The sequence below is a fragment of the Mustela nigripes genome, chromosome 5, assembly GCF_022355385.1.
Source record: "Mustela nigripes isolate SB6536 chromosome 5, MUSNIG.SB6536, whole genome shotgun sequence".
Taxonomy (NCBI): Eukaryota; Metazoa; Chordata; class Mammalia; order Carnivora; family Mustelidae; genus Mustela; species Mustela nigripes.
Window position 1 is genome coordinate 131,289,801 of NC_081561.1, and position 17,137 is coordinate 131,306,937.

The 17,137-nt window shown below is 39.6% G+C and overlaps 1 pseudogene; it reads right to left on the bottom strand.

Annotated features, from left to right (window-relative positions):
- Window positions 1-15,219: 15,219 nt before the first annotated feature.
- Window positions 15,220-15,709, bottom strand: LOC132018722 (high mobility group protein 20A-like; annotated as a pseudogene).
- Window positions 15,710-17,137: the final 1,428 nt, after the last annotated feature.

Consider the following 17,137-nt stretch of genomic DNA (forward strand, 5'->3'; position numbering starts at 1 on the left):
ATGTATCATTTGTAGTCAGTATATTTTTACTATATAAATTATTATCAATATTCCAAAATCATTGTGACATAATCAATTCAGCAAAATCACTTGAGATGGACTCATCAGATTCAGTTTATGTTATCTTCTTAGGGCGTTATGCTATTGGGGATCTACTGTACTTTATTTCCCTTTGTAAGAATTCCATTTTTTCTTTTTAAAGGGGCAGTGGCATCAGGGGTGGAGAGGATTACAGCTCTACAAATGGATGAGCTGTATTTTAACCAGTTTTACTAGAGATAATTTCAAATAGGTGGCTTCATATATTCTGAATAAATATAATAATCTGCCATGAGGATAGCATGTTGAAAAAGTGTCATTAAGCCATATATATTGAAATGTAAAGATACATATGTTTCTTATATGTTCAGCCACTTGTGAAATGTGTACATTTAGCATTAAAACTAGCAGCCAAAATTTTAGTTAGAGAAGTGCACTAGCTAAACTTAACTGCCGCAGGAGAACGTTTTTACCGCAGTCTTTTGCAAAACACAAGCGAGCTAGTGAGTAAATACAGTTTGCCCATGGAAAAAGGGGTACCTGATTCATTTAAGAGGGATTAAACAAATGTTTTAATCATTATTTGTAATATTTCTGTGAACAGGGAAGTGGCCACACTTGGGAAGAGAGAACATTCTCGTGTCATCCTTTTTGGTTCTTCTCAACCACAGCTCATCTCAAGTAATAATTGTTCAGTGGTTTTTTAAGTTTCTCACCATATCTTTATTGCTAAGACATTTCCTCTTTTGCCTGAAGCACACAGGCAGAAGAAGAAGCAAGATAGAATCTGTTTGCGGGCACACGTGCTCGCCTCCGTGTCTTCTCCGATCAGAGAGATGACAAAGAACCATTAAACATGTTAGTCATCTGGAATGCCAGAGTTAGAGCGGTGACCAGGTGGTGAAGAGGTTTGATCATTAGATAAATCTGAAGGTGATTTACAGAAGCAGGTAGTGTCTGTTGAGGAGTCGAGTTTAAGGCAGTGACATTCCTTGGGAGAATAGAGGCTGCACCCAAAGTGAAGCAATGAAAGCAACATGTTTCCTTTGGTTTAAGTATTTTTTTACATTTGTTTACAGAATGTTTAAAACATATCTCACATCTGTTTTTTTTTAAGAGTTTCCTAGCAGAGTTGTTTTTTTTTTTTTTTCTTTTCTTTTCTTAATCAGTTTCTCTACAGAGTTATACCACTATACCACTACCGAGAAGTTAGGAGATCATGTAACCAGTGAGAAAAGCTATTAAAATTAATTATTGTGTAGAGGTTAGATAAGGTTAAAGTATCTACCCACCCACCAACATTCCAGACCTCTGGTAGATGTGTGTGTGTGCAGGATGATAAATAAGTGTTTGGTATTTGTAATATTAATTGATTAGTATTAGAAGAAATAGCAGTCACTCCTGGTGAATGAGTAAATGACGCTAGAGAAGAGAGAGACTCAGAAGTATCCCATGTCACCCAGACTTACGTCCTCGTGTTTCCAGCATGGGTGGGTGTTCAAAATAAAGCTTGTTTGTTCTTTCTCAACAAAATCCTCCCAGATGATCTCAGAAAAGAGAAAAGAGTGGTTTTATCTGTGGAATTCCATGCAGAACCAGTTTCTCTCAAATTGTTATCAATTTGAGTCTCCTATGTAGGAGCTATGACGCTAGGTTTTCAGGATTACAATCATTAAGAGACCAAATTTCCTGTCCCTCAGGAATACAAGGGCTTTAAGCAAGTCTTGTAAATAGATTGTGAAATACAACAGAAAGCCACCTGGAAAGAAAAAAAAAATAGTAGTAGATACATATCTTAGAGAAGATTTCAATGCTAAAAACAATTAAAATTAAAATGTGAAAAAGAAGTACTAGAAGAGTCTAAGGTAGCATTTCTAACTCTCAGATTGGGGAAGACCCTAGTCCTCTGTAACAAATTCAACCACGAAATTCTAACCGAAATCAAAGATAAATGACAAACGGGGAAAAAAATATTTACTGTTTATATTTAATGTATTTATTTATTTAAGACTTATTTACTGTTTATATTTAATGTATTTATTTATTTAAGACTTATTTACTGTTTATGTTTAATGTATTTATTTATTTATCTAAGATTTAAGATTTATTTATTTATTTATTTATTTGATAGAGACACAGCAAGAGAGGGAACATAAGCAGCGGGGGGGGGGGGTGGTGAGGGAGAAGCAGGTTCCCACTGATCGGGGAGCCAGGCTTGGTCCCAAGAGCTTGGGACCATGACCTGAGCCACCCACGCACCCCTTACTTACTTTTTTAAAGTTAGCCTTACACCCAACATGGGATGTAAACTCATGATTCTAAGGTCAAAAGTCACCTGCTCTACCAATTGAGCCAGCTGGGTGCCCCTTTAATGCTTCTACTATAAATAAACGGTTAAATTCCTGGAAGAATTTTTAAAAGTTTATTGAGAAAACAACATCCCAATGAATCTGAGCAAGGGACAGGGACTGGTCAAATAAGAGAAAATATAAATGACTCTAAAATATACTACAACATGTTCAACTCCATTTATAAAAATGGAACTATAGATTGAAATGAGATCATTTCTTGCTTATTAGATTTAACAAAAATTAAAAAGTCTGATAACACAGTGTTAGTAAGGATGTGGGAGAACAGTGACTTTCATATATTATTGCTAGACGTTCAAATTAGTAAAATCTCCGCGGATAACAATTTTGAAATATCTATCAATGCTATAAATGCATGTTCTCTTATATCCAGCAGTTCTACCTTTAGGGACTCATCCCACAGATACACGCACACAAGCAAAATGACATGCATACCTTATGATTAACTGCAGCATTATCTGTAATAACAAAAAAGGAACAAAAGAAAAACAACCTGAATGTCCATCAACAGAGGTTGGATTATATAAATTCGAGTACATCCATATGAGGGACTACTATGTACTTTCCCTATTTATTGCTATTCACAAACCACCCTAAACATAGGGGCTTAAAACAATATCAATTATTAACTTTTTCTCAAAATTCTGTGGGAAACTGGACTTAGCTAAGAAGGTTCTAGGTGATGTCATTTGGAGTTGCAGTTATCTGAAGATTCAGTTACCTTGGAGTGTCCAAGATGGCTCAGTCACAGGGCTGGCAGTTGGTACAGCATTGGGCGGAAAATCAGCGGGGATTGTGGACCATAGTGCGTTGGCATAAACTCTCATCTATGTGGCCTCTTCTCACAGCTTGGTGTTCTTCCAGGGTGATGGATAGCTTCCAGAAGGGAGTATTCCCAGGGCGTAAAGCTGAAGATTGCGTAAGGCCCAGCCTCAGAAGTCATACACTTCTACCTCATTCTATTGACAAAATAAGTTACAAGGGCAGGCCAGATACAAGGGGAGGGAAATAGATTCCATCTCTTTAAGTAGAAGAGGGGCAAAGAATTTGTGACCATCTGTAGTCTACCAAACCATGTATCTATAAAATAGAAAGAGGTAATACGTTATATACTGACTCGGAATAATTTCTGGTATTCATTGTTAAGTGATGGGTGTATAACAGTGTGTATAATATGATAGTATCTATGTATAAAAAAATGTGGGTGGGTAGAACATACTTAATTGCTTACATGTGCCAGAGATTATCTTTAGAGAAATACACAAGAAACTGGATATCTAGTTCCAGGAGTGGAAAAATGTCCGCTGGGTTTCTCATTGTACCTTTCAAATTTTGTACAGTGTGAATGTGTTACCTGTTTTAAAAAGTTAACCCATAAGTATTATAAGTATTACAGGCTACATTTTCTGAGCTAGAAGTTAAAATATATTTATTTTAGTATATTTATTTAGTAATTTAGTAATAAAATATGCTTATTCAGTAGACAGCAGGAGATTTGAAATCTATCCCTAAAAAGTATCAATTTTGATAGTGATTATATTCATCATGTGACTGGAGAGCAGGAAACAGAGGACTGACTACGTGTGTTGTGAGAGAATGACCCAGGATGGCCAGGCAAAGAAGTCGCTTTTATACTGGGCTGGAAAAGTGAAACACATCCTGCGTTGGGCGCCTGGGTGGCTCAGTCAGTTGAACTTCTGACTTTTGGTTTCAGCTTGGGTCATGATCTGGGGTCCCATGATCAAGGCCCACATTGGGTTCCATGTTCAGTAAGAAGTCTCCTTGGGAATCTCTCTCTCCCTCTCTTTCTCTCTGCCTCTCACCCCACTCCTGCTCGCTCTCTCTCAAATAAATAAATAAAGCTTAGAAAAAAAAGAAAAAAAGGATAGCCTGCAAATATTGGTGAGTTGCAGTAAGGAGAAATTGAGAAGGGTCAAGCCTGATGGCTTCAATTTTTTATGTGAAAGATGAGGCAAGGTCATACGCTGATGTGAGTTTTGGGGAAAAGAAGGAAGGCTTGAAGAGAATCCTAAGTGTGGCAGCATTTTTGTCAGAAATGAGTAAGAGAACTAAGAGCGAGTAGAACAGCTTAGGTTAAAAAATACGAGTTTGCAACCCTGCCCTCAACACAGTGATGAGATTTTTCTCTGCCAACTCAGATACAGATAAAACAGATAACGGAAGTGATCTAAGATCAAGGCTGGAGAGGACAGGTGTGTGAGAAGGACAAAAGAACGTGGAATGTGGTGTGAGAGATTTAAGGTTATGGACCATGCAATCGTGGACAGGAATCCAGAAGAAATGAGAAATGATGGGAAATCAGCAAGACCCCTGAGGACTCCGGGGGTAGTAAGGGCAGTAAAGCTAGACCAATAGAAGATAATTCGATGGCGGGTTTAAAGTTGAAAATTTCAAACACAGCACAATTCTGGGTAAAGATACAATTCAGGAATAAATGACCATGGGGTTCCGCTTCTAGTACTGGTTGCTGGAAATGTATTGGCCGTGTTTCATTTGGGGGCATTACTTTTTGACATGTAAGTATAAATTGATTAAGTACACTTACCACACTGGGACAGGATTCTAGTAACCATATTTTATAAACCCAGCTGAAAACGTGGCTTACCGATGGCCCCTGCTTCTTGATGACTTGTTAAGTATTTATATGGAAAGACAACACAATGTAAAACATATTTTGTAGTTTGTAGTTTTGTAGTATTTTGGTAGCGTGTTAGAAAATTCAGGAATCACAATTTATGTTGACACTATAGAAATAATTTAAAAAATGACAAATGATGATGAAGAAAATTAAATACTTTCAAACATATTTAAAATACAACAATCCTGAATTAGGCTGTAAACTTCTTGAGAGAAGAGACCATTTTTTTCACTCTGGGCATTCCAATATTCCCTTTGCATCCTGGCTCTACTTGAGCTCTGCCATCTTTGGAACAGTGCAGATCATAGTAAGAGATAAATAATACTTCTTGTTTAAGTTGCTGGTTGGTGATTTTATTTGTATCTTTGGGGCAGTTGGATTCCAGCTAGAATAATCGCCCCCCATCCCCCCAAGGATGGGTGTGTTCTTTCTTATTCTACTCCTGAAGAACAGGCTACTTCCCTGCTTAGATTCCAAATTCCTTAGGAAAACAGACGCTGCAACAAAACCACACCAGTAACTTCCACTCACATGTCAGTTTTAAAACAACTTGGGAAAGGTCAGCCTATTTGACTTCCTGCTATTGTTGAATTTACCCAGTTCCTGATTATATTACAGTGTGGTGGTGATTTTTAAAGGCGATTCCTTTATCTGTTTTGGTTTTCTAAGCAACATAAATTAGCCAGGAACTTTCTTTTCACCCTGAATACTATTTGCCTTGGGAAAAGATTAGCTGTGATAAAAGCCTTTATCTTTAGTGGCCTTTGCAAGAACATCTATGGCTCGATGAGTGGAAACCCGGTCAAGTGATAGGGTAGAAGGGAGCCATGGAAAGCACACCAGTGACACGGAGAGGTCATCTGTATGTACTGAATCTCAGTAGCAAGGCCAATGGCACTCCTTGGTAGATCAAGGACTAAAATTTAGACTTACTGGAAATTGGGGTTTTAGTGTTCTGTGGCTTCACTTTGTTTTTATTTCTGTTGCTTTGAAGTTATTAGCTTTGCCCCAGTCATCTGAAAATACACATTTATTTACACCATGTAATGGTTGACACGAATACGGCCCGTAGAAAATGTACCTAAGGAAGATTTTTAACCTGTCTTCTGCAAAATTCAGAACAAAATATCATTTCAATATTTTTCATTTTATCTTTTTTCTTCCTTACTTTTAACTACCAGTACAGTCTAAAATTTTCCCTAGTTCTCTATATAGTAATCTCTACATTTTTAGTTCACTTTTAAATGCTGCACAGACAGTATTTGGTCATTAAAATGAAATTCAGTGTATTCACTATGAAGGAGGAGTTGAATATCAAAGGTACCATTGCAAAACAAACAAATGAAGAAGTAGAGTGGGAGTAGTCTGGGTTTGGGGGGCACTGGACTAGACATGTTTAGAGCATAATTTCTTTCCCTGATGACTTGAATGAGTTCCATAAGCAAGCAAGTTTTTAGTCTTGCAAAAATTCTACTTACCAGAAGAATGTTCTGAAGGTAATTAGGTATATGGGATCATCAGCGTTTAGAAAGTTGGCTACCAAACAAGTAGGCTCAATGTAAGGATGAGTCGGGTAAAACAGTGGTTAAGAGCCCACATTCTTCTCTGCTTACTTCCAATAGTGTGACCTTGGGTCATCTACTTAACCTCTCTGTGCCTCCGGTTCCTCACCTGTAGAATGAGAATAACAGAACTACCTCTTAGAGTTGGTGTGAGGATTAAATGAGGTAATTACACACAGTATCATGAACAGTGCCTGGTACATTGTGAGCAGTCAGGCATGACAGAGAGTGTTCTACCTAGCTTTCTCAAATTAGATGTAGATTTCAGATGAGTCATTAAAATGGTGGATGTTTTAAAACAATGTCCTTTTCTAGAGATGGAAAAGTAGAGGCAGACCAAAGAGTCTTGAATTCTATGGATGGATTGTGAAATAGGAGAGTGATAATTAAGCATTGGTTGGGAACAATAAGGAAATGGGCTTAATTTATAGCAGGAAAAGCTACGCTTTCAGTTTGTAGATTTCCTGGTACATGGCACTGTAAGATACTATTGATCTGGGAATTGCAAAGTAAAGAAAAGCTACTTGATTTCAGTCAACATGGTTTTAATAAACTTTGAAGCGTCTCTGTGTCCTTTTGGTTTGATATGAGGTATATTGATTTGACATAAATATGCTACTAACTAAAGGAAAAGAACTGGATTCTAACACTATTAGGACCACCTAACAGGGAGAATCATTTCATCAAGGGTTTCTTGTTAATGATTTAGTCATTAAACTCCCTTATTTGGGTTCCAAGACCAATGATCCTCCTAGGGAGGTATTTATGGTGATGTTTATGCCCTGAGAATATTCCATATGAATTACAATGGAAAGCAACAGTGTTTGACCTCCAGTAAGCTATTTAAATTTGTTAGCAATCTCAATTTAAAATCACTGTATAGATATCTTCCCCCATTCTGTGGGTTGTCCTTTGGTTTTGTCTACTCATTCCTCGGCTGCTTTATCAGATAAAGGATTAGTATCCAAAATCTATAAAGGACTTATCAAACTCAACACTCAAAGAATAAATAATCCAAATAAGAGACAGGCAGAAGGTGAAACAGACATTTCTCCAAAGAAGACATACAAATGGCCAATACACACAATAAAAAATGCTCCGGATCATTTAGCATCAGGGAGATACGAATCAAAACCACAATGAGAAACCACTTCACACTGGTCACAAAATGGCTAAAATTAACAAGTCAGAAAATGAAAGATGTTGGCGAGGATACAGAGATACCTTCTTACACTGCTGGTGGGAATGCAAGCTGGTGCAGCCACTCTGGAAAACAGTATGGAGGTTCCTCAAAAAGTTGAAAATAGAGCTACCTTATGACCCAGCAATTGCACTACAGGATATTTACCCCAAAGATACAGATGTAGTGATCCAAAGGGGCACAGGCATCCCAATGTTTATAGTGACAATGTCCACAACAGCCAAACTACGGAAAGAGCCCAGATGTCCATGGACAGATGAACGGATCAAGAAGGTGGGATATCTATATCCAATAGAATACTACTCAGCAGTCAAAAAATGAAATCTTGCCTTTTGCAATGACGTATTTAGAACCAGGGCATTATGCTAAGTAAAATCAGCCAATCAGAGAAAGAAAATTATCCTATGATCTTGCTGTTATGTGGAATTTAAGAAACGAGAGGATCATAATGGAAGGGAGGTAAAAATAAAACAAGACAAAATCAGAGAGGGAGACAAACCATAAGAGACCCTTAATCATGGGAAACAAACTGAGGGTCATTGGAGAGGAGGTGGGGGATGGGGTAACTGGATGATGGACATTAAAGAGGGCACTGATGTAATGAACACCGGGTGAAGCACTGACCTCTACCTCTGAAACCAATAATACGTTCCATGTTAATCATTCGAATTTAAATAAAAATATAAAATTAAAAAAGGAAAAAAATCACTGGGTAGATCCTCTCTATGACATACTATTATGAGTTACAGGATTTTGATTTTTGAGGGGTTCATGAAGTTTTAAAACTCAATTTTTTTTAATATTTACTATTTCATTTTCTTAAAAGTAACACATGAACTTAAATTCAAAATATTTTTAAACCAAATTTAGTCCAGAACATATGTTAAAAAAAAATTGGTAAAATGATATTTTAAAAGCAAATGTGAGGAAATTTTAGAGAAAAATTGGAGTACCACACTGACATCATAATTAAATTTTCACTCAAAGGGATTTTAAAGATCATTTAATTTTCCCACCCCTCTTCCGATTATAGACAGGCTGCCTTTGCCGAACCGTGAGATGAACCATGTTTCTGAAACTTGTGTGATAGGGAAGCTATGTGGCCCTAAATGGCATCCTGCTGACAGACGGGAAAATGGAAATGGAGGAACTTGCCAGACTTCTTGAGACATTTGGTTCCTTGTTGGGTTCTAGGGCTCTTTCCAAACTCCATAGGGTTGAAATAAAAGTTAACCTGTTAAATCTAAATTCACATTATTACCAGGACACATCATTCAGCTAAAATCAGCTAAAATGGATCTAAATAATTAAATCATTAAAATCATCTCAATTATTAAAAATTCATGCTTCACAGGAGACTGAGTTTTTTGGAAACAGCTGAAACATGCATCCCAAAGGAAGGACATAGGTCAGACTAGAGAAGATATCGTACAGCTGTTTAAGTAGCAATAGTGTTACTTCTTTAAAAAAAGGAAAAAAAAAAAAAGTAGCAGTCGGCCTGAGGTAGAAGGTGGGCAGAGACCGCAGGGGAAAAGCCCAGGTCTGGAGCCCTTGGACAGCAGAAAGCTCTAGGGATTTGCCAGGAGCTGTTTTACCCTGCAACGCTCTTCCTGGTTTTCCATATCATTATTTTAATTGTGTAGGATCATGGTTGAGTGAGGTGGCCTCACAGAAGGAGAAATTCTTTGGGGAACCTATAAAATATAGGTGATAGCAGTCATTGAGAGCCAGCTGAAGGGGCTCTTGGGTGGGTAACAGAGAGTGCGTAGCAGAAACCCGGGTAAAAGGAAGATATTTCCTTTTGCATGTGAGATGGTCCGTCACTCCTATCCTTTGGATTTCAAAGTAGGTAGAAGCTTATGTGAATAGAAACTTGCAGTTTTATTATTATTATTTTCTATCCTGGTAAGTGACTCATTCTATGGTCATATTGTGATCCAACCTCCCTCCATCGGCCCTTGATCTCTAGGATGTGTCCCCTACTTCTTTGGCATTCCTCACAACACAGAGCACTACGATGGGGTTGTACTAAATTTGTCCCAGATTATTAAGGTAAGAGAAAGGGAGAAAAGGATCCCTAGTTTTCTCGGTTGTTGTTGATCCTTGCAAATACATCGTGTACGTGCCCTCGTTTGTCCAAGCTTGTTAATTGGGTGCAAGCCCCGTATGTTCATTCGCCTCCACAAAGGCTTCCTATAAATCACAACCTGCTCCAGTACCAAAAAAAACCCACAGAAGCACACACACACAAAACAAACCCAAACAAAAAAAGCCCCCAGCTAGCTGGCATTGAAAGTGCTGGCAGACAGAAGCTGTAATCTGTTGGTAATTTTCTAAAGTTTCTGTGTTGATTACTATTTGGGTAATGTCCACGTCACTGATGAGGAGTTCACAACTCACAGCTGCCCCGGGAGCAAGACAACATCTGCACAAAAAACACACCAGGATTATTCAGACAATGAAAAGAGCTAGTGACTGCTAATGCTATTGTCAATGATCTTCTACAAGAATTTCAATTAAGAGAAAATCAAATGCCGGTCCTTGGAGGCCATATGGTGTGGTAAAGGAGCCCCCACCCCCCGCCCCCCGGCCCAGGTCCAGCGTACGTTCCTCCCCTGACTCTCTCAACACCTGGCCACGAAAGACAACGCTCAGTAGACACAAGCCCAGACCCAGGCACAGGTGTTTAGAGCAGGAAGAAAAGACCCAAAGACACCAGAAAAGGTAAAGTTCATTTTTTAATTTTTTTAACTTTTTTTTTTTTTTAGATTTTATTGTATTTTTTTATATTTGAGAGAGAAAGCAAGTACCAGCAGGGGCCGTGGCAGGCAGAGGAAGTGGGAGAGGCAGGCTGCCGACTGAACAGGGAGCCAGACATGGGGCTGGATCCCAGGACCCTGGGATCATGACCCGAGCTGAAGGCAGAGGCTTCATGGACTGAGCCCCCCAGGTGCCCCAGTAGAGCTCATTTTAGACTGAGACACTGGGGAAGACAAAAGGGAAGGATCTGGCCCAAAGAGAAAACTGCTGAGAACAGGGCCAAGAGAGGTAATAACAACTCAATTTTACGGCCTGTGGTACACCACACACTTTAAAAAGAAAGTTACTAATGTATTTTTGGAACATGGAATGAGATGACCGTATAATCCTTCAAGACTTCATTAATTTACACCACTCAGCAGCTGCGGCCTTGCAATGCCATAAAACAGGCCTTAAGTACAAGATCTAGCTGTGTTCCATTGAGGAAACAGATTCAGAGAGGTCGGGGTACCTGGGGCCACACAGTGGTCGCATGGCGCCATTTTTCCTTCTTTGCCATTGGAGATTTGAGCCAAGCTTTGCCCAGGGCAGCTTGAATAAGAGGGATTCCTATTCTCCCTAGTCTGAGATGTTCTCTCTTGGTGATACAATGCCTCCTCTTCTCCAAGGAACTTGCAGGGAGAGGAGGGCTGAAAAAAGGAGAGAGCCCGCAGGAGGACTCTGAGTGAAGGCAAAGGAGAAGGGGAAAAGGAGAAAGAGAAACACCAGAAGGTACGAAATAAAGGGAAGAGCTAAGTGGGGTCATCATCACAGAAGGGATCTGGAGAAACACTCTATTTTCTGAAAGTCACCAAGGGCACAGAGGCCTGTTTTCTCTGGGTGTGACAAATGCTTCGAAGGGAACTTCACCCCCTACAGAAAGCATTTTTTGTAAAAAAGGAGTAGATCTACCTTATATTTATTTCGATAGCTTCAGACTGGTTTTGATCCTAACATGACCATAACTTCTATACCAGATATATTATAAAAGTATATATAAACCAAGAGTTTAATAATAGGGAGCCACAGAAAAGTTCTAGGATATTATACTATTTTCAGAGAAGCAGGGTGAATGTGACCTCCCTGAACATGTGTGTATGATTACCTTCTACGTTGGCCATCGTGGTGTGAGATTAGTTGGTCTACTCACAGACAATTACAAATATGATATGTTATATAATATATAATATAATAATTATATTATTATACAATTATATAAAAATATATAATATAACTATATAAATATGTAAATTTATATAAATATATTCATGAATATATATTTATGTTAAAAATATATGAATATACAATTATATTATATATAATATAAATATAATAATTTTAACTAATATTTATTAAACTTATTCTTTCTTACCACAGCCTTCCCTAAACAATCTGCTTAAAATTGCATCTAACATTCTCTCCTCTCACCCCAATATTTTTATGGCTACTCCAAAATTTTATCTTATTTGTTATCGTCTGTCTCCCCTCAGAGAACGTAAGCTTCCTAGGGCTGGGGTTGCTGACTGGTTCCTGCTACATCTCCAGGGCTGGCTTCAGGGCTGGCTTCAGAGCTGGCCCAGCAGAGGAGCTAAGTATCCCTTGAATGGATTAGGAACCAAGGAATGCGTTATTTCAAAAAGTATGCTTTTGCTGGGGCACCTGGGTGGCTCAGTGGGTTAAAGCCTCTGCCTTTGGCTCAGGTCATGGTCTCAGGAACCTGGGATCGAGCCCCGCATCGGGCTCTCTGCTTAGTGGAGAGCTTTCTTCCTTCCTCTCTCTCTCTGCCTACTTGTGATCTCTCTTTCTGTCAAACGAATAAATAAAATCTTAAAAAATAAAAAAAGAAGTATGCTTTTACTTTAAACTCCTTATCTTTCTTGATTGTCCACATGATTCTAAGATAGGAAGTGAGTCTTCAGAAAGTTTGAGTTAGGGGTGCCTGGGTGGCTCAGTGGGTTAAAGCCTCTGCCTTCGGCTCGGGTCATGGTCCCGGGGTCCTGGGATCAAGCCCCACATCGGGCTCTCTGCTCAGCAAGGAGCCTGCTTCCTCCTCTCTCTCCGCCTGCCTCTCTGCTTACTTGTGACCTCTGTCTGTCAAATAAATAAATAAAATCTTTAAAAAAAAAAAAAAAAAAGAAAGTTTGAGTTAGTTGCCCAAAGTTTCACAGGTAGGGAGTACCACATAGGGCTTGAGCCAGGCTTTCTGATTTCAAAATCCTTTAATAACTGCCACATGGCAGAATAAATAGCTCGTGTGTACGTGTGTGTAGGTGTGCGTACGTGTGTTTAATCTCTGCAATTAGATTTATACATAACAAAAGACTCCCTCACTGGAAAACTCCATTGTATTCAACCAAAAGATGATGACAAGACAAAATGGAACAGTGAACAGTGAAAAGATAAAAATAAGGGTTTAGCTTTCTCTAGTGGCTGCTAAAAAGAGAATTGCTTGTGGGAGTGGAAAAAAAAAAACTCGGTGAAATTTTCCTTTTCTGTACATTTTTTCATAATCTGTTACACACATAGAAGTCCAATTTACCATTTTCCCTTAAATGAAACCAAACATGTAGGCATAGTCTTTCTGAGGGTGCTACGCTGCATGTCTTCCTGTCTTAGGGTATTAATCCTAGCTCATCACGCTCTGCAGAGTAAGAGAAAGTTGGCTTTTCTTTTTGCATCCTGACCAACTAATTCCAGCTCTCTTCTCTGAACTCCTTTCCAAAGGAGGGACACGCTACACATTTTGGAGTCGGAGACGGTGTCCAGCACTCTTGGGCAACCTCCTGGACGTCTAAGAATAGAGACATGGAAGCTGCGAAGCGTAAAATGCAGCATGTTTAAATTACGATGGTGTCGTCAACAGAATAGTCATTTAAGTCTTACTTTTCTCTTTCCAGTCTCTCAAGCTAAATTTAAGCCTTTCACGTATGAATTCTGCCCCGAAATTGGAGGAAACATCATGGCACCCATGCCGAGCCAGGAGAACTGGATTCAAATCCCACTTCCACCGCTTGTTTGTTCTGTGGCCTTGAATAAATCAGAACTCATTTCCTCGGCTGGGATGCGAAGAATTGGGCCTGCTCTGGCTGCTTCTGTGGCTGAAAGATCTTAATCAGACCGGGCATATGAAGGCCTTTCCAAACTTCAAAGTGCTTTACAAATGTTAACGTTTCACTCAGGAGATTTTTGTGACTCAGAGAATAAGAAAGGAGAACAGAAGTAATACAGTTTGTATGTATTGCCTTATACTATAATGCAGGTATAATTGATCATATTTAATATTTATGACCATTTTAAGAAAAAAACTCATTTGTCAAGACCAGTCAACATGAAACAAAATAAACCTATGAGTGTTTATCTATGGGAAAGATCTGATTTACACGAGGTAATTTTTTCCTGGAGATGTATTTCTTATTTATTTTTTATTACACCTTTGTTGAATGGGTAATATATTTATATGGTTCAAACACTAGAAGCTTAAAAATATATGCAACAAAAATATCCTTCCTATTTTGGTTCCTGCATTGCCTGGCAGGTAGTCTCTGGATGAGTGTCTTATATAGCATTTTGGACTATCCTTATGAATATGCAAGCTTTAGGGGTTTTTTGGTTTTGTTTTGTTTTGTTTTGTTTTTTGCGGGGGCTTCTTTGGGTTTCAGGTAGGACAAGAAGAAATAGGAAGGAACTCTCCTAGGCAATGTAATTATGTGTCCAGGATCACATACCATCTCAGTGCAGAGCCAGATTAATTCTTAATCTGTTTGACTGCCAAGCGAATATTTGGTCCAGTGTGTCAGACTGGAGAGGCTGGAGTCAGAGGTCACCAAAAGACAAAATGAGGGTGCGAGAGAAATGATAAAAGAAGCAGGAAGAAGGCAGGAATCTATTCTGCATCTTCCCAGGGAAAGGGGCCCAGTCCAGGAGCACCCATGGATGAGCCCAAGTGACGTGTCCTCACGTGCAAACAGGCTCCCAGCCACGCCTCCAGCTGAGGACCTCAGGGCTTTGGGGTGCCTTGCCCATAAAGGAGTGTAGCGGCTTTCTTGATGTCACCATGGCTCATGATGAAGAGTTAGGTTAAGTAGAGTAGAATAAGCCCATTAGACTATGTTTGTGCATCTGAAGGGAGGGGGCGGGGCGGGAAGGGGAAGGTGATGCTTCAGGGAGAAATTTTTCTTCCAGGTGAAACCCAGCAGTCCACTTGACCCCTTTGCTTGGCATCGTCGGAAACTAGAGAAAAATCAGTGAGTGATCCCCGAAGGTGAGTCTTCCTCGGTAAGTTTGTTTGTTTGTTTGTTTTTAAGAAAAATGCTCTACTCGGGATTTATTACTCAGCTTCCATTATTCTGAATATCAAATTAAGCCTAATAGAAAGGAAAGTAAGTTACATGAAAATATAATTGGAGAAAAATGTAAATGGCCGGAGAGCCTGAGATTTTGGATGACTGTAGCCAATACTGAGATACTGTTACAAGACCCACAGCAACCTCTGAGCGGAAAAAAAAAACCCTTATTCTATTGATTTTCTTCCAGGTGGGGAGACCTCACGCCACTGATACCAACCCAAGACAGCACCTGCTCCCTCCCCCATCACAGAAGTGCCCAGGTAAGGGTGACATTACCAGGCAAGGGCATGCTGGCAAAGCTGCTGGTCAACCTGCCGCAGGGTCTCCAGGTGCTGCTGTAGGACGGTGTGGCAGCTCCGCTCCTGGATCAAATCCACCTCCGGCTTCTCCACCGCGGTGCACATGCTCTCCACATGCTTCTGCAGGGCTGCATTCCTCTCCTGGAACTCCACATTGGATTTTCGGAGCTGGTGGAGCTCTGCCTCCCGAGCTTTGCTGTGGCTCAGGAATTCCTCTGTAAATATAGGAATGTCAAAAACAGACCGTTCCTTTACCTCTGTTTCTTTCTCATGATCATGAGTTGCCTGCCGGGCCACATCTTGCCTATGAGATTTGCTTTTCTGATGGTCCTGGGTTTTCCTACTGAAGACCTTGTAGACCTCAATCTTCTGAGGGGTAAGTCCATGGAGGGGCGAATTCCCAGAGGAGGGCTGAACGAGAGTTCCAACGTTCATTTTCATCCATTTGCCAAAAGCATTGGAAACACTGGGCCTAATGAATGAGTCGCCTCTGAGGTCAGCCTTCAGCTAATCAGTGTGTTCTTGGGGACTTTGAGATTCTGAGATGCCATCAGGTATTTGTCAGAAAATTCTTAAAACTTGGGAAAATCTATTTATAAATGGTTAGTCTGGTTTTTTTCTTTCTGAACACTGTATTCTTTTTTTTATTTTTAAGATTTTATTTATTTATTTGACAGACAGAGATCACAAGTAGGCAGAGAGGCAGACAGGGAGAGGAAGGGAAGCAGGCTCCCCGCTGAGCAGAGACCCTGATGCAGGGCTGGATCCCAGGATCCTGTGATCATGACCTGAGCCAAAGGCAGAGGCTTTAACCCACTGAGTCACCCCGGTGCCCCTTGAACACTGTATTCTTAAACACACACACACACACACACACACACACACTATCCCTTACAAAACAGCGACAGAATTGGGGGGGTTGTGATTTGTTGGTGTCTGACATGGATGGTTCTTCCCATCTGCCTTCAACCACTCCAAAATAACAAGAAATCTAGTTTGAATTTCAAAGATGTTTCTAAACTTGTGTTTTTGCTACATTTTGTTATCCTAAAAATTCTTTTAACTTTTCTTGATTTTTTTTTCTATGTAATTGTTTTCATGTGCTTCCATCTTCTTAAATCTGAGACGCAGCTCTGAGGAATCTCCATCAGTTGCTCTGTCCCAGAAGAGCCGCTCAACAGGGACACCTTGGCGTCACGAAGTCGTGGAACTTTGTGCTTTCTCTTCATTTCTTTCTTTCATTGATCTTATGCTGAGGTTTGTAGTCTGTCCTCATCAAAAAACTGGATAAAGAGAGATGCAGGGGACATTCAGTTTATTTGTATATGTCATAGCTATTTGGGGATTTAAGCAATGAGTTCTGAGTTAGGAATGTGCCAAAAAAAAAAAAGAAAGAAAGAAAGAAAGAAAAGTTAAGAAGAGTGCTATATAGTGAATATTTAAAAGCTTACGATCTCTTAGCAAAACATAAAGCTTGAACAGAATCTCGAATGTGATTCTTCCTTGTCTCTGGATTCTCGATCAAAAACCCAATTCAAATGCAAAGGGATGTGGATACGTCAAGACTGATAGCAGCATTATTTTTATAGCAAAAGATATTAAAACTTAATTAACCGCCTTAAGGTGACTTTTAACAAACTATGATACATCGGTACAGTGAAAGAGTTTACTTAGTTCCAAAGAAGAAACAGTGATGTGGAAAGGGTTGCTGCCAGAAAAATCTAAGGGATCTGTGAAGAGCCTGGTCCTCTGCCAGCACTAGGAAACGCAGGTAAGGTGTTCGCGATTGAGAGATCACCGTTTGCCAAGACTGAGAAAGTATCTCCAAGAGGTTATGGGAGGTACAAGGGCTGCACACCGGAA